The 21,761-nt window shown below is 44.6% G+C and overlaps 1 protein-coding gene and 1 long non-coding RNA gene across 2 annotated transcripts in view; one reads left to right on the top strand and one right to left on the bottom strand.

Annotated features, from left to right (window-relative positions):
* The window catches only part of LOC143769062 (agouti-signaling protein-like), a 177,940-nt gene that overhangs the window by 85,991 nt on the left and 70,188 nt on the right, over window positions 1–21,761 (top strand). The window lies entirely within an intron of this gene.
* On the bottom strand, window positions 13,239–13,873 carry LOC143769061 (uncharacterized). Its single transcript, XR_013214194.1, has 3 exons — window positions 13,769–13,873; window positions 13,465–13,676; window positions 13,239–13,383 (listed from the first exon to the last, which is right to left on the bottom strand). It is a non-coding gene; the product is annotated as an uncharacterized LOC143769061 (long non-coding RNA).

Here is a 21,761-nt window from a genome sequence, read left to right on the forward strand (position 1 = left end):
GAGAGACTGAAGATGGCAATGTCATCCAGGTACACCACCACGTACTTCTCCAGTCCCTGAAACAGGTGGTTGACCATCAGCTGGACAGTGGCAGGGGCATTTTCCATGCTGAATGGCATGACCGTGGACTCATACAGTCTGAAGGGGGTGATAAAGGCAGACTTCTCCTGTGCCTCGGGGCTCAGGGGAATCTGCCAGTATCCCCAAATCAGATCCATTATGGACAAATATTTTGTGCCAACTAACCATTCAAGCAGCTCCTCGATGCGCAGCATTGGGTGCGCATCAGAGGCTGTGATGTCGTTGAGCCCCCTGCAGTCCACGCAGAACCAGGTGGTCTGATCCTTCTTTGGCACGAAGACTGCAGGTGAGGCCCACGCACTTTTGGACAGTTGAATCACCCCCAGCTGTATCATCTGATCGATCTCCTGGCGCATAATCTGCTGTACCTCTTGGGAGATCCGATAGGGTGTCCACCATAGTGGGGCATAATCACAAACAAGATTCTCCCCTACTTTTTTAATTGCACTCTTCCTGGGTTCCATTCCACTGCTATAGGTGCCATAGATATATATTAAATTCCATTTATCTCTTGTCATGATATTGCATTTCTATTACTGGGGTTTGGCTATATCTCATTCTTCACTCAGAGACAGGGGTATACATAGAAATCACGGGGTCCCACAGCAGAAATTCTAATTTAAACCTTCATATTGTACAATTGCTTGCATGCAGCATAATGACCCCCCACATAGCCCTTATAATATTATAATGGCCCTGCATAGCCTTCCATATATTATAATGGGCCCCATATTGTTCGCCATATAGTATAATTCGACAACCATAATCCTCCATATAGTATAATGCAATTCCCACAGCCCTCCATAGAATATAATGCACTACCCATGGTCCTCCATACAATATAATGCACTCCGCATAGATCTCCATACAATATTATGCATTCCCCATGGTCCTTCATACAATATAATACACTCCCCATGATCCTTCATACAGTATAATGCCCTCCCCATGGTCCCCATACAATATAATGCACTCACCATGGTCCCCCATACAATACAATGTACTCCTCATGGTCCTCCATGCAATATACTACACCCCCATGGTCTTCCATAGAATATAATGCACCCCCATGATCCTCCATACAATATAATGCACCTTCAGTGGTCTTCCATAGAATATAATGCATTCCTATGATCCTCCATACAATATAATGAACTTCCCATGGTCCTTCATACAATATAATGCACTCCCCATGGTCCTTCATACTATATAATGCACTCCACATGGTCCTCCATACAATATAATGCACTCCACATGGTCCTCCATACAATATAATGCACTCCCCATGGTCCTCTATACAATATAATGCACTCCCCATGGTCCTCCATACAATATAATACACTTCCCATGGTCCTCTATACAATATAATGCACTCCCCATGCTCCTCTATACAATATAATGCACTCCACATGGTCCTCCATACAATATAATGCACTCCACATGGCCCTCCATACAATATAATGCACTCCCCATGATCCTCCATACAATATAATACACTCCCCATGGTCCTTCATACAATATAATGCACTCCCCATGGTCCCCCATACAATATAATGCACTCCACATGGCCCTCCATACAATATAATGCACTCCCCATGATCCTCCATACAATATAATACACTCCCCATGGTCCTTCATACAATACAATGTACTCCTCATGGTCCTCCATACAATATACTACACCCCCATGGTCTTCCATAGAATATAATGCACCCCCATGATCCTCCATACAATATAATGCACCTTCAGTGGTCTTCCATAGAATATAATGCATTCCTATGATCCTCCATACAATATAATGAACTTCCCATGGTCCTTCATACAATATAATGCACTCCCCATGGTCCTTCATACTATATAATGCACTCCACATGGTCCTCCATACAATATAATGCACTCCACATGGTCCTCCATACAATATAATGCACTCCCCATGGTCCTCTATACAATATAATGCACTCCCCATGGTCCTCCATACAATATAATACACTTCCCATGGTCCTCTATACAATATAATGCACTCCACATGGTCCTCCATACAATATAATGCACTCCATATGGTCCTCCATACAATATAATGCAGTCCCCATGAGCCTCCATACAATATAATGCACTCCACATTGTCCTCCATACAATATAATGCACTTCCCATGGTCCTTCATACTATATAATGCACTCCCCATGGTCCTTCATACTATATAATGCACTCCCCATGGTACTTCATACAATATAATGCACTCCACATGGTCCTCCATACAATATAATGCACTCCCCATGCTCCTCTATACAATATAATGCACTCCACATGGTCCTCCATACAATATAATGCACTCCACATGGCCCTCCATACAATATAATGCACTCCCCATGATCCTCCATACAATATAATACACTCCCCATGGTCCTTCATACAATATAATGCACTCCACATGGTCCTCCATACTCTATTATGGCCAACAGTCAACGATTTAAGAAAAAATAAATACAAATCTCCCAACATTATGTGGTGTCTTTTCTCCTCCTTTGCCTCTAGTTGTTTTCTATATGATGTAGCACCCCATTTTTTATATTTTACTAGTGGTGCACCATGTTTTCTTAGACACTATCTCTGGTATAATCCCTTAACTAAACTTCAGGGATATCATTCTATTCAGTTAGAAGGCTTAAAGGATCCTATCACAATGAAAATGCATTCTAATCTGCATGCATTATGATATACCGTAGATACAATAGCTGAGCAGATTGTTATACAGTTTTGTGAGAAAATATTTAGAATAACCTGTATTTTAATAATTTTACCCTTTGCCCTTTATGGGATTGGTGCTGTGGGCGGCCTTATCAGTTGCTGACAGCTATCGATGTATGTATAATTAAATAAGGAAATCTGTCAGCCACTGATAGGACCGCCCACTGGACCAACAATTCCAAAACGACCAGGTAGTTAAACAATTAAAACACAGGTCATACTAAATCTTCTCTCACAAAAGTATGTATCAGTCTACTCTGCTCCTCCCGCTCTACATCATGCTGCCTACTGATTAGATGGCATTTCCATGTTGACAGGTTCCCTTTAAGCAATTAGGAATCAACTTCACCAGCTTTGATACAAATGGAAGAGACAACAGGCGCACTAGAAGCAACAACAAGACAATCTCCAAGGGAATGGAATGGTTTTCAGTTGAAGGCCATGGACAATTTCTCATTCCTTTAGGGTAAGTTTTAGTGATGAGCGAATATACTCATTATTTGAAATTTCCCGAGCACGCTCGGGTGACCTCCGAGTATTCTTTATTGCTCAGAAATTTCGTTTTCCTCACCTCAGCTGAATGATTTACATCTCTTAGCCAGATTGATTACATTACTAGCAACCAGGCAATCCCCACATGTACTTATGTTGGCTAACAGATGGAAATCATTCGCTCATCACTAGTAAGTATTCATGGTCCAGAAGCTCTGCGCTTTGGAATGCAGCGGTGACGCGCCCAAAGCGCTGCCCCCTGTTGTACGCGCGGTGATTCCGCCTGTGTTCATTGGAATGCGGAATCACCGCATCCTATAGATAGACTGTGTTATTTATCTTGTGGAGACGGAGTGTCTCTGCAAGATAAATAGACATGCTGCGGTCTGGAAAGATGAGCAGCATGTCCGTTTACGGAGGGCCACCAGATGCAGCCCTGCACGCATAGTGGAGATGGGATTTCATAAAATCCCCCCCACTATGCTCTAACATCTGAATGTGGCTGATTGGACGCTGCAGCTGTACACAGCGTCCAATCCGCAGCAAATCCTGATGTAATACGCCCAGTGGAAACATACCCTTAGCATGCTGATTTTGTTTTAGTTTTACATGTTGCCTGTGTCCTTCTCACTACTGTTTCCAACCAAATTCGGACTCACATCCATTTTTTGCCTATAGAAGAGAACCATATGATAAATTTTAAAAATTCATATTTATTTACTGTATTTTTTGGACTATAAGGCTTCTTTCACACTAACGTTTTTCTGCGGACGTCTAAAAGCGTCGCCGCAAGGCACGCAAGGCATACAGTATTACGATGGATCCGTCGTAGATCCGCCACACGGTTCCATCGAAAAACTGGATCCGTTTCATCTGTTGTGTCCGTTTTTACTATCCGTTTCATCCGTTTTTATGACGGATCCGTTTTCCCTGCCTAAAAATGGGAGTCTCCTTATGTGATTGGCTACTGTAAAATATGGAAAACTATATATTGAATGTTTTTACAGCCCATCTTTGAAAGGGTTTATTAGAGAAAGTGGCAGCGATGGAGCAAGTACTTGTGAGGATTGCAAATGTTGTCACCGATGTGATTTTCAAGACAAATCGCCTGGATGTTATGGTTCGGGACAAGGAGGTGGCAGCAGAAAGACGGAGGATGCTTCAACCTCAACGTCGCAGAATATGGATTCATCCCATTAATGCAGTGCGGATGACCCGGGGTGTCTATTCTACTCTGTACATGGAGTTGCGCCAGAACCCGCAAAAATGTTTTAATTATCTTCGGATGAGGCAGGAGCATTTTGATTTGTTGCTGGAACAAGTTGGGGATTCCATCAAAAGGCAGGACACCCGCATGAGGCTTTCCATTTCACTGGCAGAGCGGCTGATGGTGACCCTGCGGTAAGCTCTTTTTTTTTCTTTATCATTGTTCATATTTAAACCTTCACATCAGCATTGAACATGCTCCACAAAATACTGCGCTGAAACACTGCATTTCATTTTCAGGAGCATGTTAATTTTTTTACTGTTTGTGGCCATTACTAATATTTTAACACCTGCTGCATAAAAGAATGCACAGATGTAAAAATTTTGTTTTTAATGTGCACTACAACAGACAAAAAAAATTTGCAGTGCAATTTTTTTAAACTTTAAAAAAAAAAATTACCTTTGTGTAAATTTAAAAATGTTATGTGGGTCTTTCCAATTTTTAATAACTTTTTTTTTTTTTTCACAGCTTCTTGGCTACAGGTGAATCCCTTATATCACTACACTTCCAGTTCCGCCTAGGTGTTTCAACTATTTCCGGAATTGTTAAAAGCACCTGCTGCGCTATTTGGGAAAACTTGCACACGGAGTACCTGCCACAACCTACAAGGGAGATTTGGCTGCAGAGTGCAGAACTGTTTGAGCAACTCTGCCATTTCCCAAACTGCGTGGGTGCAGTCGATGGGAAACATATACGTATATCCAAACCTGCAGCAACAGGATCAGAGTTTTTTAATTACAAGAAGTACTTTTCCATCATACTAATGGACATTGCAGATGCAAACTGCAAATTTCTCGCTGTGGATATTGGAGCTTATGGGCGGTCTAACGACTCCCAAGTTTTCAAAAATTCACCAATGGGCCGTTGTTTGTACGCAGACAATTATGACTTTCCACCAGCCAAAGCACTCCCAGGAACAACAGGACCACCTATGCCGTATGTTTGTGTGGGTGATGAGGCCTTCCAGTTATCCCCACATCGCCTCAAACCGTATTCCAGCAGAGACTTAACAAGAACAAAAAGAGTGTTCAATTACCGCTTGACAAGAGCAAGAAGAGTGGTGGAATGTGCATTTGGCATTCTCACTGCCAAGTGGCGTGTGCTGCTCACCGCCATAAAACTGAACATTCAAACTGTGGATGAAGTTGTGAAGGCCTGCGTGGTCCTACATAACTATGTAATTTCCAAGGAGCCTGTTTCAGTGAACGATGAGGACGTGGAGACCACCCTGTGGGATTACCGCAGCAGCTCTGTTCGGTCCTCTGCTTCTGTTTCCAGAATGAGGGACCACTTTTCTGAGTATTTTATTTCACCTGTGGGCAGGGTGCCATGGCAAGAGAACATTGTGTGACATCTTTTGTCATGTATCGTTGATAAATGTTTGTATTAAAAATTTTTTTTATTGATACCAACTTTTAATAATTATTGTTCAAAACTATGGTATATTTTGGGTAATAAACCAAATGTTATACCTTCTAATGTGTGGTATGTAATGTTTTTGTACATTTGTTACCATACTTAAATGAAGACACTTCACAAAGAAATTCTTTTTAAAAGAAACCAAAATTTATTTTACATATTTGTTTTAGTAAACGTTTTCAACCCTTTTTGGGGGGGTAAACTTTTTATTATAAATAAACTTTTTTTGGTAAAACTTTTTTTTTTTTGAATACTTTTTTAAATTTTTTTTCGGGAAAAACGTAATAGCATACTTTACAAATCAGTAAATTGTGGGGTGGAGATAGTAGCGGAGGGGCTGGAAGGTTGGACCACGTCGATAGGTGGGGAATGCCTACTGTGTTGGGGTGTAGTGGAAGGGGTGGAAAAAACGGGAGGCTGAGCAGGGGTGGGTGTTGTTGGGGTAGGTGGAATACTAAATGGGGAAGGTGTGGACAAGGAAAACATTGGGGAAGACACTTGGATTGGGGGCTGTGATGGGAATTAGGTCTGGGTTGGGTATTGGGTCTGGTGTTATGGACCTGGTGGTTAGGTGCACCTGGAATGACCTGATGGTTAAACTAGAAGACAGGACGAGCTCTGGGAAGTGGGAACTCTGCTGACCACAAATCCTAATCCTATAACACACACACTAGAAATAGCTGTGGAGCGTACCTAACTCTCCCTAGACGCCTCTTCACAGCCTAAGAGCTAACTACCCCTAACGATAGGAAAATAAGCCTTACCTTGCCTCAGAGAAATTCCCCAAAGGTAAAGGCAGCCCCCCACATATATTAACTGTGAGTTAAGAGGAAAGTCACAAACACAGGGATGAAACAGGTTTCAGCAAAGGAGGCCAGACTTACTAGATAGACTGAGGATAGGAAAGGGATCTATGCGGTCAGCACAAAAAACTACAAAAAGCCATGCAAAGTGTGCAAAAAGACCCCCGCACCGACTCACGGTGCGGAGGTGCCACTCTGCAACCCAGAGCTTCCAGCTAGCAAGGCAATATCATATTAGCAAGCTGGACTAGAACTTAGCAAGTACTAAGAAATATATTCAGTACACAATGAACAACAAAATTAACTAGCAGGAACTTGGCTTTCTGCTGGAGTAGACAGGTCATCAGAAAGATCCGAGAGAGATCTGAACCAGTGCTAATACATTGACAGCTGGCATGGAGTAACGATCTGAGTGGAGTTAAATAGAGAAGCCAGCCTAGCCGCAAACGAGGGCAGCTGAGAAAGCAACCTCAGAACCAGCAGTTCCACTCACAGCCACCAGAGGGAGTCCACGGACAGAACTCGCCGAAGTATCATTCATGACCACAGGAGGGAGTTCAAGAACGGAATTAACAACAGTACCCCCCCCTTGAGGAGGGGTCACCGAACCCTCACCAGAGCCCCCAGGCCGATCAGGACGAGCCAAATGAAAGGCACGAACCAACTCGGCCGCATGGACATCGGAGGCAAAAACCCAGGAATTATCCACCTGACCATAGCCCTTCCATTTGACCAGGTACTGAAGTTTCCATCTCGAAATACGAGAATCTAAAATCTTCTCCACCACATACTCCAACTCCCCCTCGACCAACACCGGAGCAGGAGGGTCAACGGAGGGAACCATAGGCGCCACATATCTCCGCAACAACGACCTATGGAACACATTATGGATGGCAAAAGAAGCTGGAAGGGCCAAATGAAACGACACAGGATTGAGAATTTCAGAAATCTTATAAGGACCAATGAAACGAGGCTTAAACTTAGGAGAAGAAACCTTCATAGGGACATGACGAGACGACAACGAAACCAAATCCCCAACACGAAGTCGGGGACCAGCACAGCGACGGCGGTTGGCGAAACGTTGAGCCTTCTCCTGGGACAATGTCAAATTGTCCACTACATGAGTCCAAATTTGCTGCAACCTGTCCACCACAGAATCCACACCAGGACAGTCCGAAGGCTCAACCTGCCCTGAAGAAAAACGAGGATGAAAACCAGAATTACAAAAAAAGGCGAAACCAAAGTAGCCGAACTGGCCCGATTATTAAGGGCGAACTCAGCCAATGGCAAGAAGGTCACCCAATCATCCTGATCAGCAGAAACAAAGCATCTCAGATAGGTCTCCAAAGTCTGATTAGTTCATTCGATTTGGCCATTTGTCTGAGGATGGAAAGCCAAAGAGAAAGACAAATCAATGCCCATCTTACACAAAAGGACCGCCAAAACCTTGAAACAAACTGGGAACCTCTGTCCGACTCGATGTTCTCCGGAATGCCATGCAAACGAACCACATGCTGGAAAAATTGTGGAACCAAATCAGAGGAGGAAGGTAATTTAGGCAAGGGTACCAAATGGACCATCTTAGAGAAGCGATAACAAACCACCCAGATGACCGACATCCTTTGAGAGACAGGGAGATCTGAAATAAAATCCATGGAAACATGCGTCCAAGGCCTTTTCGGGACTGGCAAGGGCAAAAGTAACCCACTGGCACGAGAACAGCAGGGCTTGGCCCGAGCACAAGTCCCACAAGACTGCACAAAAGAACGCACATCCCGTGACAAGGAAGGCCACCAAAAGGACCTAGCCACCAAATCTCTGGTACCAAAAATCCCAGGATGACCAGCCAACACCGAACAATGAACCTCAGAGATAACTCTACTAGTCCATCTATCAGGGACAAACAGTTTTTCTGCTGGACAACGGTCAGGTCTATCAGCCTGAAACTCCTGCAGCGCCCGCCGCAAATCAGGTGAGATGGCAGACAGAATTACCCCCTCTTGGAGAATACCAGCCGGCTCAGGAACTCCCGGGGAATCAGGCACAAAACTCCTTGAAAGGGCATCGGCCTTCACATTCTTAGAACCCGGAAGGTATGAAACCACAAAATTGAAACGGGAGAAAAACAGCGACCATCGAGCCTGTCTAGGATTCAAGCGCTTAGCAGACTCGAGATAAGTCAGATTTTTGTGATCCGTTAAGACCACTATGCGATGCTTGGCTCCCTCAAGCCAATGTCGCCACTCCTCGAACGCCCACTTCATAGCCAACAACTCCCGATTGCCAACATCATAATTACGCTCAGCAGGCGAAAACTTTCTAGAAAAGAAAGCACATGGCTTCATCACAGAGCCATCAGAAGATCTTTGAGACAAAACAGCCCCTGCTCCAATCTCAGAAGCATCAACCTCGACCTGAAAAGGGAGCGAAACATCTGGCTGACACAACACAGGGGCCGAAGAGAAACGATGTTTCAACTCCCGAAAAGCCTCAACGGCCGCAGAGGACCAATTCACCACATCAGCACCTTTCCTGGTCAAATCAGTCAACGGTTTAACAACACTAGAAAAATTAGCGATGAAGCGACGGTAAAAATTAGCAAAGCCCAAGAATTTCTGAAGGCTCTTCACAGATGTAGGCTGAGTCCAATCATAAATGGCCTGAACTTTAACAGGATCCATCTCGATAGTAGAAGGGGAAAAAATGAAACCCCAAAAGGAAACCTTCTGAACTCCGAAGAGACATTTAGACCCTTTCACAAACAAAGAATTAGTACGAAGAACCTGGAACACCATTCTGACCTGCTTCACATGAGACTCCCAATCATCCGAAAAGACCAAAATATCATCCAAATATACAATAATGAATCTATCCAAATACTTTTGGAAGATGTCATGCATAAAGGACTGAAACACAGATTGAGCATTAGAAAGCCCGAATGGCATCACCAGGTACTCAAAATGGCCCTCGGGCGTATTAAATGCTGTTTTCCATTCATCGCCCTGTTTAATACGCACAAGATTATACGCCCCTCGAAGATCTATCTTGGTGAACCAACTAGCCCCTTTAATCCGAGCAAACAAATCAGACAGTAGAGGCAAAAGGTACTGAAATTTGACCGTGATTTTATTGAGAAGGCGGTAATCTATACAAGGTCTCAGAGAACCATCCTTCTTGGCCACAAAAAAGAACCCTGCTCCCAACGGTGACGACGACGGGCGAATATGCCCTTTCTCCAAGGACTCCTTTATATAACTCCGCATAGCGGCGTGTCCCGGCACAGATAAATTGAAAAGTCGTCCCTTAGGAAATTTACTACCAGGAATCAAATTAATAGCACAATCACAATCCCTATGAGGAGGTAGGGCACTGGATTTGGGCTCATCGAATACATCTCGGTAATCCGACAAAAACTCAGGGACTTCAGAAGGAGTGGAAGGAGAAATTGACAACAACGGAACGTCACCATGTATCCCTTGACAACCCCAACTGGACACAGACATTGATTTCCAATCCAATACTGGATTATGGACCTGTAGCCATGGCAAACCCAACACGACCACATCATGCAAATTATGCAACACCAAAAAGCGAACATCTTCCTGATGTGCAGGAGCCATGCACATGGTCAACTGAGTCCAGTACTGAGGCTTATTCTTGGCCAAAGGCGTAGCATCAATTCCCCTTAATGGAATAGGATACTGCAAGGGCTCCAAGAAAAAACCGCAGCGCCTGGCAAACTCCAAGTCCATCAAATTCAGGGCAGCGCCTGAGTCCACAAATGCCATAACAGAGTAGGACAACAAAGAGCAAATCAGAGTAACGGACAAAAGAAATTTAGGCTGTACAGTACCAATGGTGACGGACCTAGCGAACTGCTTAGTGCACTTAGGACAATCAGAGATGGCATGAGTGGGGTCACCACAGTAAAAACACAGCCCATTCTGACGTCTGTGTTCTTGCCGTTCAGCTCTGGTCAAAGTCCTATCACATTGCATAGGCTCAGGCCTCTGCTCAGAGGACACTGCCAAATGGCGCACAACCTTGCGTTCACGCAAGTGCCGATCGATCTGAATGGCCAAGGACATTGATTCATTCAGACCAGCAGGCATGGGAAACCCCACCATAACATCCTTAAGGGCTTCAGAAAGACCTTTTCTGAAAATTGCTGCAAGGGCACACTCATTCCATTGAGTAAGCACAGACCACTTTCTAAACTTCTGGCAATATACCTCCGCTTCATCCTGACCTTGACACAAAGCTAGCAAGATTTTCTCTGCCTGATCCACAGAGTTAGGTTCGTCATAAAGCAATCCAAGCGCCAGAAAAAACGCATCTACATTAAGCAGTGCAGGATCTCCTGGCGCAAGGGAGAATGCCCAGTCTTGTGGGTCGCCACGTAACAAAGAAATAATGATTTTTACTTGCTGAATGGGGTCACCAGAGGAGCGGGGTTTCAAAGCAAGAAACAGTTTACAATTATTTTTGAAATTCAGAAATTTAGATCTATCTCCAAAAAACAAATCAGGAATTGGAATTCTAGGCTCTAACATAGGATTTTGAACTACATAATCTTGAATGCTTTGTACCCTCGCAGTGAGGTGATCAACACAAGAGGACAGACCTTGAATGTCCATATCTACACCTGAGTCCTGAACCACCCAGAGGTTAAGGGGAAAAGAAAGACAAAACACACTGCAGAAAAAAAAAAATGGTCTCAGAACTTCTCTTATCCCTCTATTGAGATGCATTAACACTTTGTGGGCCAGCTGTACTGTTATGACCTGGTGGTTAGGTGCACCTGGAATGACCTGATGGTTAAACTAGAAGACAGGACGAGCTCTGGGAAGTGGGAACTCTGCTGACCGCAAATCCTAATCCTATAACACACACACTAGAAATAGCTGTGGAGCATACCTAACTCTCCCTAGACGCCTCTTCACAGCCTAAGAGCTAACTACCCCTAAAGATAGGAAAATAAGCCTTACCTTGCCTCAGAGAAATTCCCCAAAGGTAAAGGCAGCCCCCCACATATATTAACTGTGAGTTAAGAGGAAAGTCACAAACACAGGGATGAAACAGGTTTCAGCAAAGGAGGCCAGACTTACTAGATAGACTGAGGATAGGAAAGGGATCTATGCGGTCAGCACAAAAAACTACAAAAAGCCACGCAGAGTGTGCAAAAAGAGCAAGCTGGACTAGAACTTAGCAAGTACTAAGAAATATATTCAGTACACAATGAACAACAAAATGAACTAGCAGGAACTTAGCTTTCTGCTGGAGTAGACAGGTCATCAGAAAGATCCGAGAGAGATCTGAACCAGTGCTAATACATTGACAGCTGGCATGGAGTAACGATCTGAGTGGAGTTAAATAGAGAAGCCAGCCTAGCCGCAAACGAGGGCAGCTGAGAAAGCAACCTCAGAACCAGCAGTTCCACTCACAGCCACCAGAGGGAGTCCACGGACAGAACTCGCCGAAGTATCATTCATGACCACAGGAGGGAGTTCAAGAACGGAATTCACAACAGTCTGGGTTGGGTATTGCGACTTGGTTGGGTATTGCGACTGGGTTGGGTATTGCGACTGGGGTGGAAATTGGGCCTGGGGTGGAAATTGGGACTGGGGTGGAAATTGGGACTGGGGTGGGAATTGGGACTGGGAAGGGAATTGGGACTGGGCAGGGAAAGTAGTAGTGGCTGTGTGGGGAGGTGTGGGAATTTTTGATTTTGATATGACCCGCAGTAGAGCAGCATGGCAGTCGTGCATTACCTGCATCTGCTCGTCAAAACTAAGCTTTTCCATGCTCCTGAGCATAGATTGAAAGAAAAGGTTGCTTGGAGCTTGACTTGCATCTGAATGCAGCCTATCCAAGCGACTGCTGGTTTCCCTGCTGGTTTCACTGATGCGTGATTGCACCATGTTGAAACCAGCAGTCACTTGCTCTCCCAAAATTTTGAAAGAGCTTTGGAAGGATGCATTCGGATGCAAGAAATCAGGAGCATAGCTCCTTTCCGGACCCTCTGTCGCTGCCGCCACGAACCTAATGGTGGTCTGAAGGTGGCAGGATCAGAGGGGTGTGGTAAAGGGAATGCTATGTCTTGACCAGCGGATTCATTTAACGAGGGCTGCAATGCTGCTCCAGTGCTTGTGGAGGTGGATGGGGCAGAGGTACCGGAAGGGCCAGATGAGGGGTCAGAGGGGTGGGGTCTACCGACATGGCCCTCGGTGGCGGACTCCTGAGAGATCGCTCCAGAGGGGTCCAAGGTAGATGCAGGTGCCCGATGACTAGAGAAGGTCCTGTGAAATAGAGAAAAAAAATAATTAATATATTGATAGGGGAAAAGCCCTGACTGAAACCAAAACAAGTTATACAGGTAAAAAATTGGTAATTGAATGGGCTGTTGAATACTTACATTCTATTGAGCATACTTTGTCTCAGGAACGACAGGGCACGGCTATATTTGTATCGGTGCCTTCGCCGTCCTGATGAGCCACTCGGGGCCTGCATCTCCACGTTAAACTCCCTCTTGAAGCGATCCCTGAGTGACCGCCACCGCTTCCTAACCCTTTCACCTGTAAAGACAAGAATAAAAGCAAATGTTATTATAACACATTACATTAATTTCAAAACATAACTGATAAGTGAATACTTACATTCTTGACTCTGCTGCCTTGGGTCAAGATCCTCCCACCTCGGCAAAACGTTACGGCTAACTTCCTCCCAGAGCCGACGGGTGACGTGTGTCTGAATGCCAGCAGTGACCCATATTCCACAGCGGCTCCCGCTCGCGGACCTCCTCGATGAGTTGCTCTACATCTATTCCGGTGATGTCCTCAACATCCGAGTCGGGAGCACGCTGTGAAAACTGAAAATAAAACAGACAAAACAAAAAATTAATACACTGAAACCAATAACTACAGCGGAAAAAAAAAAAATAAAAAAATAAAAATTACTCACTGCTGGCTGACCGCGGCGGCGACCACGTCGACTCCGGGAGCGGATGGGAGGATCCTCCAGGCGTTGGCCTGAATGTGCAGCAGGCTATTAACAAAAGAAAAAGAGTTATCTGTTATATAAGCATGTTTTATGTGTACAGTGATGTATGATGATCTGTTTTGTGTTGGGTGCACGGTGATGTGTGAAGCAACTGTTTCAACTCAACTTACACTCTGTGCGCCCACTCCTGGCATTTCTCCACCCATCTCGTCCCCTTCTGAGAGCCCCTCGGCTGCTATAGCTTCCTGTGAAAACATAATGAATGCATATAGTGATTAACTAAAATTTTAACTATAACACCAAAAAAAATTTAAAAACGTTTTAACTGACCGCTACACGCTGTCTCTCTAGAGGAGGGCTATCAGAAGAGGACATTCTTGCTGTGGTCCCTGTTGGCTCTGTAAGTAAAAAGACACTTGTAATCTGCTATACACATTGAATTGGCAGATTTAGGGTCTTCAAAACTTACATCTGGAAATTGCCTTTCTGTGTATGAACGATGTGGTGGTCCCTTATGGCTGTCAGAGGTGGCTGTGGTCCCTTGTGGCTGGCAGAGGTGGCTGTGGTCCCTTGTGGCTGGCAGAGGTGGCTGTGGTCCCTTGAGGGTGGCAGAGGTGGCTTTGGTCCCTGTTGGCTCTGTAAGTAAAAAGACACTTGTAATCTGCTATACACATTGAATTGGCAGATTTAGGGTCTTCAAAACTTACATCTGGAAATTGCCTTGCTGTGTATGAACGATGTGGTGGTCCTTTGTGGCTGGCAGAGGTGGCTGTGGTCCCTTGTGGCTGGCAGAGGTGGCTGTGGTCCCTGGCGGCTCTGTAATTATAAAAAATTTATAGTTATACCCACCCCCAAACTCATCTAAATTATTTAATAACCACCCTGCTCAAAGTATGTGGGCAATGATCATGCAGGCCAACACCAACAGAGAAACAAACCCCCCCCCAAAATAGATCCAAGGCTCACCAGTTAGAGCTGGATTCCCTACTTCAATAGTATGTGCAAGCTGTAAAACCATTTCCCCACCCCCTCCCAAAAAATAAAACCTCTTGGAAAATAGAAATGCCTACACACCAGTTCAAAATGTATAGATCACATGTGATTTGAAAAGATCCCTTTAAAAATAACTTTAAAATAAAATTCCCTTTAAAAAAGTTTAGATTACCTTTATCTTAAAAAATGAACCCTGAACCAACACAGTATTGCATGTGTGGCCATTTCTACATACACGAGTTTTTTTTTAAATTTACCTTTATGAAATGATACTACTGACATTTTTTACAAAATTTTTATTACTTCTGTCTTAATTTTTTTTTTTTTTTTTACCATTACAATAGGAGCTAAAATGCTCTTTATTTTAAATACAAGTACATCAACTGGTAATGTTTTCAATTTAAAAAAAAAAAATTTTGAAACACACACGCAAGACACACTCACACACTGAAACCACATGCTGCACACACCACACTACTTTGTAAATACATCACTGAAAAAAAAATGCATGTGAAATTACTGCACGGGAGTACACGAACACATGCACCCGCAATCACCCAGACACATGCACTAAGCACACAGGTGCAGGCGTAACGCACGCGAACACAAAAAGGACAACAGCCGTACACAAACACACACAGATGCGCACACACAAAAGCACACGGCCAAACAAAAAGACGCACACAGACACACAGACAACACACATGCACCAACACACATACGCCAAAATGGCAGGAATCAGGCTGGAGCTGGACGCTGGCTGTATTCACAATGGAAGGCCTCATGCTGGAGCTGGACTCTGGAACGCTGGCTGTTGAAGGACGATGGCAGACCTCTGCTGTATTCAGGTTTAGCTCTGGCTGTATTCAGTACAGACACAAACACATGCACTCACACACACAGACACACACAAAAATGGCAGTTTTAATACTCACACTGGCTGGAGAGCTGTGACTTGAGGTTATATAGCTTGCAGGCCTCTGGACGCTGGCAGAGTGGGCAGATGCTGGCAGACTGGGCAGATGCTGGCAGACTGGGCAGATGGTGGCAGGCTGGGCAGATGGTGGCAGGCTGGGCAGATGCTGGCAGGTGTTGTGAATTCTGCTCTTGGGTTCCCTCCGGTGGTTGTTGGTGGTAGCGCAGTTGTCTCTGGGTTGTAATCCAGGGCAGGTGTTTCTGCTGATTGCAGCTCTATTAGGTATTTAGGTGTGGCCGCTAGGTGGCAGTATGGTAAAAGAAATGTATTCCTAGGTGAGACAGCCTCGCAAGAGGACGGAGGAAAACACAAATGAAACCACGGCCAAAATAAGTGTTTTACCTGATGGTAGATAGGAGTGGGTGCGGATGAACTGGGAAGTCCGGTCACCTCCTGTGCCCGACGAGCGCCGTTTCGCCTTTCGGCTTCTTCCAAATCAGGAGGGGCAATCTTGCAAGGCTGTCTCACCTAGGAATACATTTCTTTTACCATACTGCCACCTAGCGGCCAATTCTTTTCATGGTTCTAGCATTACGCTCCTTCTATGCACAGCAATTCATGCTATTAGCAAATACCATCTCTCTCCATCACCATTCCAAATCTATTTAGAGCCATTTTTCATTATTAATATATATTTTTTTCTGATGTACTAGATTTAGCTGGGTGCACAGATATATTACCATCTGCTTATTATTCAGGTATACCCTTATTTAAATCATCAGACCGCTATATGGTATTTCTAAAGAGACGCTGATTCTGTCCATCCACATAGACTGGTCTTTATTTTCCTTTTCACTCCATAGGGTTACTGATTAAAGCATTTTAATACGTTATACGTATATTCAATTTATAACTATACATCATAACTGGGAACTTGTGGGTCACCCCCTGTTTGTATTTTGGAGGTCCTTCCCCTACATCATCCTGTCTTTTTATTAAAAAATTGTAAATCTTTTAAAACTATATGTTAATAAAGCTTTCTTTTTTATTATTGTTTCTTAACGTGTCACTTCATACCTTAAATAGGTAATTTAATTATGCATCAGCCAAGATAAGTGTCTGGTTTATTTTCCTGCAGCACACATGCAGTGTGCTTTTCAGTTCAGAACAATTCATTGTTTTGTCTTGTCCAGCTTAGACTTGTTTGGATTTTTTCAGTCATGCTGGATTCTCTGGAGATGCAGATATACATTCTATGTCTTTAGTTAGAAGTGTAATTTTTGTATTTTCTGCTGTGGATATTTTCAGAGTTTTAATACTGACCGCTTAGTACTCTGTCCTATCCTTTACTATTTAGCTAGAAGTGCCTCTTTTGCTAAATCCTGTTTTCAGCCTGTGTGTGTCTTTACTCTTATATTCACCGTCAATATTTGTGGGGGGCTGCCTATCCTTTGGGGTTTCTGCTCTGAGGCAAGATAGAATTCCCATTTCCATCTATAGGGTTATTTAGTCCTCCGGCTGTGTCGAGGTGTCTAGGATGTGTTAGGTACACCCCATGGCTACTTCTAGTTGCGGTGTCAGTTTAGGGTTGCGGTCTGTACAGGTACCACCTTCTCCAGAGAAGGTCTCATGCGGCTCCAAGGCCACCGGATCATAACAGGCAGGCTCTCTTCAGGCTGGAGTCTTGGAGTCTTGCTGGCAGGCTTCTTGCTTCTTGAAAAGTAGCTGGCACATTTGGGTTTGAAGGCCCAGGCCTGGTTTATATAGATTTGGGGGTGTCTGGTGAATTGGCAACAAAATCCTGCTTCCGAGCATGCTCAGTGGAAAAAAACGTATTGCAGCGCTGCATTGCATCGTACGACATGTCCCGACGCATCCGCCGCTCATAGGCTTCCATTGTAGCCAACGACGCATGCCGCAGGATACGTCGCGACACGTTTTCCCGGCGCAGACAAAAAACGTTACAATCAACGTTTATTCCAGACGACGTGTCGCCAAATTTCGACGCAACCGTTGCACACAACGCATGACAATGCGTCGCGATGCATCGCCAATACAAGTCTATGGGAAAAAAACGCATCCTGCGGGAGATTTTGCAGGATGCGTTTTTTCAAAAAACAACGCTTTTAGACGTCCGCCGAACAACGCTAGTGTGAAAGAGGCCTTAGACGCACTTTTTCCACACAAAAATTGTGTGGAAAGTTGGGGGTGCGTCTTATAGTGCGAACACATGCTTACGGTTGGTTGTGGCAGTGGTGTGGTGTGGCGGCAGCAGAGGTGAGGCGATACTGAGGCACGGTGGGTGGTACGGCGTGCACTTGAGCAGGGTGCCTTCCTCAGGTGAGGTGATGCCGCAGCCTGGTGTCCATGGAGAGCAAAGCCAGGTGAATCACGGGTTTCTCGGTGGTGGCTGCTATCTTCCTGAGGCCGCGCGTGCGCAGATTAAGTTCTCTGCTTCCCTGGGCTTCAGGAAAATGGCCTCGGGAAGCCACACGTGCGCAGATTGAGATCGCAGTGGGCATTTTCCTGAAGACGAGTTCGCAGATTGAGATCTCGACTTCAGGAAACTGGCCGCCGCGATCTCAATCTGCACACGTGCGGCCTCCTGAAGCCATTTTCCTGAAGCCCCGGGAAACATGTGATTAACCTGGCTCTGCTGCTCGCCTTGGACACCGGGCCATCACCTCACCTGAGGAAGGGACCCTGCTCAGGTGCACACTGTACCGCCCACCGCGCCTCAGCATCACCCCACCTCTACCGCCGCAACCCCCGTGGACACCAGGCCACGGCATCGGCCACCTTAGCAGGAAGGGACCCTGCTAACGTGCACTCCCCACAACACTCACCGAACATCAACACCGCCGACACTGGAGCGGATTTATCCTAAGGGACCATGCCTCCTGTGACCCTGCTGTACCACCGCCAGCCCTCAGGTAAGAAACCTTAAATTCAGACAATAAGATGGACCCCCATCTTATAAAAATCTTTTTCTGCTATTTTCACCCCAAAATTTGGGGTGCGTCTTATGGTCCGGTGCGTCTTATAGTCCAAAAAAAATACGGTAAATGATATTTCTAAAAAGGAAAAATTAAAACCAACAACATAACATAGGACATGCCACAGAGTGCCCAGTAAGAGGAATCTCAGTCTAGTCAGTTTCAGGAACCGTGGAATACCATTAACCCCTTTAGCCCGAACATGGTTTGCATGTCAATGTAATATTTCTTCCGTATGACTTGCGTTTATTTGTTAAAAAAAATGGAAATTTGGCAAAAATGTTGAAAATTTTGCAATTTTCCAAATTTTAATTTTCATGCCCTTAAATCACACAGATATGTCACACAAAATAGTTAATAAATAGCATTTCCCACATGTCTACCTTACATCAGCACAATTATCAAATCATTTTTGTTGTTGTTAGGATGTTATAAGGGTTAAAAGTTAACCAGCGATTTTTCATTTTTCCAACAAAATTTACAAACAATTTTTTTAGGGATCACATCACATTTGAACTCACTTTGAAGTTTCAATATAGAAGATACCCAAAAGTGACGCCATTCTAAAAATTGCACCCCTCAGGGTGTTCAAAACCACATTCAGGAAGCTTATTGACCCTTCTGGTGCTTCACAGGAATTTTTGGAATGTAGAAGAAAAATTAACATTTAACTTTTTTCACGAAAAAATTAACTTCAGGGAAAAATATTTTTATGTTGACAAGGGTAAAAAGAAAAAAAAGACTCCAGAATTTGTTGTGTAATTACTCCTGAGCCTGCTGATACCCCATATGAGAGAGAAAACTACTGTTTGAACACACGGCAGAGCTCGGAAAGGAAGGAGCTTCATTTGACATTTTGAATGCAAAGTTTGCTGGAACAATTGGCGGACGCCATGCCTCGTTTGGAGAGCCTCTGACATGCCTAAACAGTGAAAATCCCCAAGTAACTCTGTTTTGGAAACTAGACCCCTCAGGGAACTGATCTAGATGTGTGGTGAGCACATTGAACACCCAGGTGCTTCACAGAACTCTATAGCGTTTAGCCATGAAAGTAAAAAAAAATCAAATTATCCCTACAAATATGTTTCAGCCCCAAATGTTGCATTTTCATAAGGGTTATTGCCATATATACTCGAGTATAAGCTGACCTGAGTATAAGCCAAGGCACCTACTTTTGCCACGGAAAACTGGGTAAGCTTATTGACTTGAGTTTATACTCAAGCTGGGTATGCATTGTCCCCTCATCCCTGTCCTGCTATGCATGGCTCCCCCTTCCCTGTCTGGTATGAATGCCTCCCCATCCCTGTCTGCATGCCTACCCTTTCTCTGTCCTGGTATGAATGCCTCCCTGTCTGTGCCCCTGTCTGCATGCCTCCCCCGTTCTGTCCCTGTATGCATGCCTCCCCCTTCCCTGTCCTGGTATGAATGCCTCCCCCGTTCTGACCCCGTATGCATGCCTCCCAGTTCCGTCCTTGTATGCATGCCTCCTTATTCCCTATCCCTGTGTGCATGTTTCCTAGTGAAAAAACAAAACAAAACATCATCTACCTGTGCGCCCTCGGTTCTGACATTGCATCTCGATCCGGCCTCCGGCACCTGCCTCCAGCTCTTCCTGTGCTCAGCGGTCACGTGGTACCACTCATTTAGGAGAGACTTGGGAGGAACCGATCGCTATTTGCGTCCTGGAGCGCAGATGTTCCTAGAACAATTTGCAGACTCCATATACAGAGCCCCTAATTGCTAGAAGAGCAGAATCCCCCCTCAAGTGACCCCATTTTTGAAATAATACCCCTTGGGGAATTTATCTACAGGTGTAGTGACAATTTTTACTCCATGGGTATTTTCCAGAAGCAAGCAGCAATGAATGTTGTCAAGTGAAAATTGCAAAGTGCCCAGTACGCTGTAGTGACCAGTACATTGCAGTCACCAGTACGTTATGCCTAGCCTATGCTTCTTGAGGCATGCACCCGTAAGTTAGACAGGCTCTCATCGCTTCAGAAATGCCAAACGTGGATGCTATATGTGGTTTAGATACATTATGAGGCTCAGCAGGGAGGGGAGGGCATTTGAATCTTTGGAGCGGAGAATGTGCTGAACTTCTTTTGGGGAGTAAGGAGCCATTTTGCTTTTCCAGGGCCTTTGTGCTACCAGTAACATGGCAGCCCTCTATATTTCCGTTAACAGATGACAGACCTAAGTGAGTGCTTGCTTTGTTTGTGGATTGAGTTGAACCTTTTATTGGGAAAACTTTACATAACGTTTGGTATCACATTTATCCGGCTCTCTACGCTGACCGCTTACATTGGGGTTTCCATCTTAATCTCTGAGTGACATGATTCAGTGGAAACCCCCAAGGGATCTATTCACTATAATGAGGCAGCAGAGTTACTCTGGACTCTTTTTGGCCTCTGTTCAGCTGTGTTCTTTTCAGAATTGCACAAAACTGTGGCCGACGGTACTTTTATGCAATTCTAAAAAGACGGACACCGCCGGATCACAGGTCGGACGGCGTCCACATTACCTCCATCTGCCTCATTATAGGGAACCTTCTGCCAGAGGTTCTGTCTGAATTAGGTATTTTAGAGATTTATGCGGAAACCCTGATGCAAGCGCTCAGCGCAGAGTGCAGGATAAATGTGTGCCGAGCCTTACTGCGATCTTTGGGAGGCAGAATGAAAAAATCAACAGTAGGAGTTTTATTTATTTTTTATGCCGTTCCTCGTGTGGTATAAGTGACTAGGCGAATTTATTCTTCGGGTCAGTGTGATTACAGTGATACCAGATTTGTATCGGGTTTTTATGTTTGGCTGCTGTCACACACAAGTACGCTTTTTATTGCAAAAAATAGTTTTTGTATCACCATATTTTGAGAGCTATAATTACTCCATATTTTGGCCCACTTAGTCATATGAGGGATTGTTTTTTGTGGGACAAGTTGGTGTTTTTATTGGTACCATTTTCGTGCTCATGACATTTTTTGATCGCTTTCTATTCCGATTTTGGGAGGCAGAATGAACAAAAACCAGCAATTCAGAAATTTTCTTTTGGG

The sequence above is a fragment of the Ranitomeya variabilis genome, chromosome 4 (assembly GCF_051348905.1).
Source record: "Ranitomeya variabilis isolate aRanVar5 chromosome 4, aRanVar5.hap1, whole genome shotgun sequence".
NCBI classification, from domain to species: Eukaryota; Metazoa; Chordata; class Amphibia; order Anura; family Dendrobatidae; genus Ranitomeya; species Ranitomeya variabilis.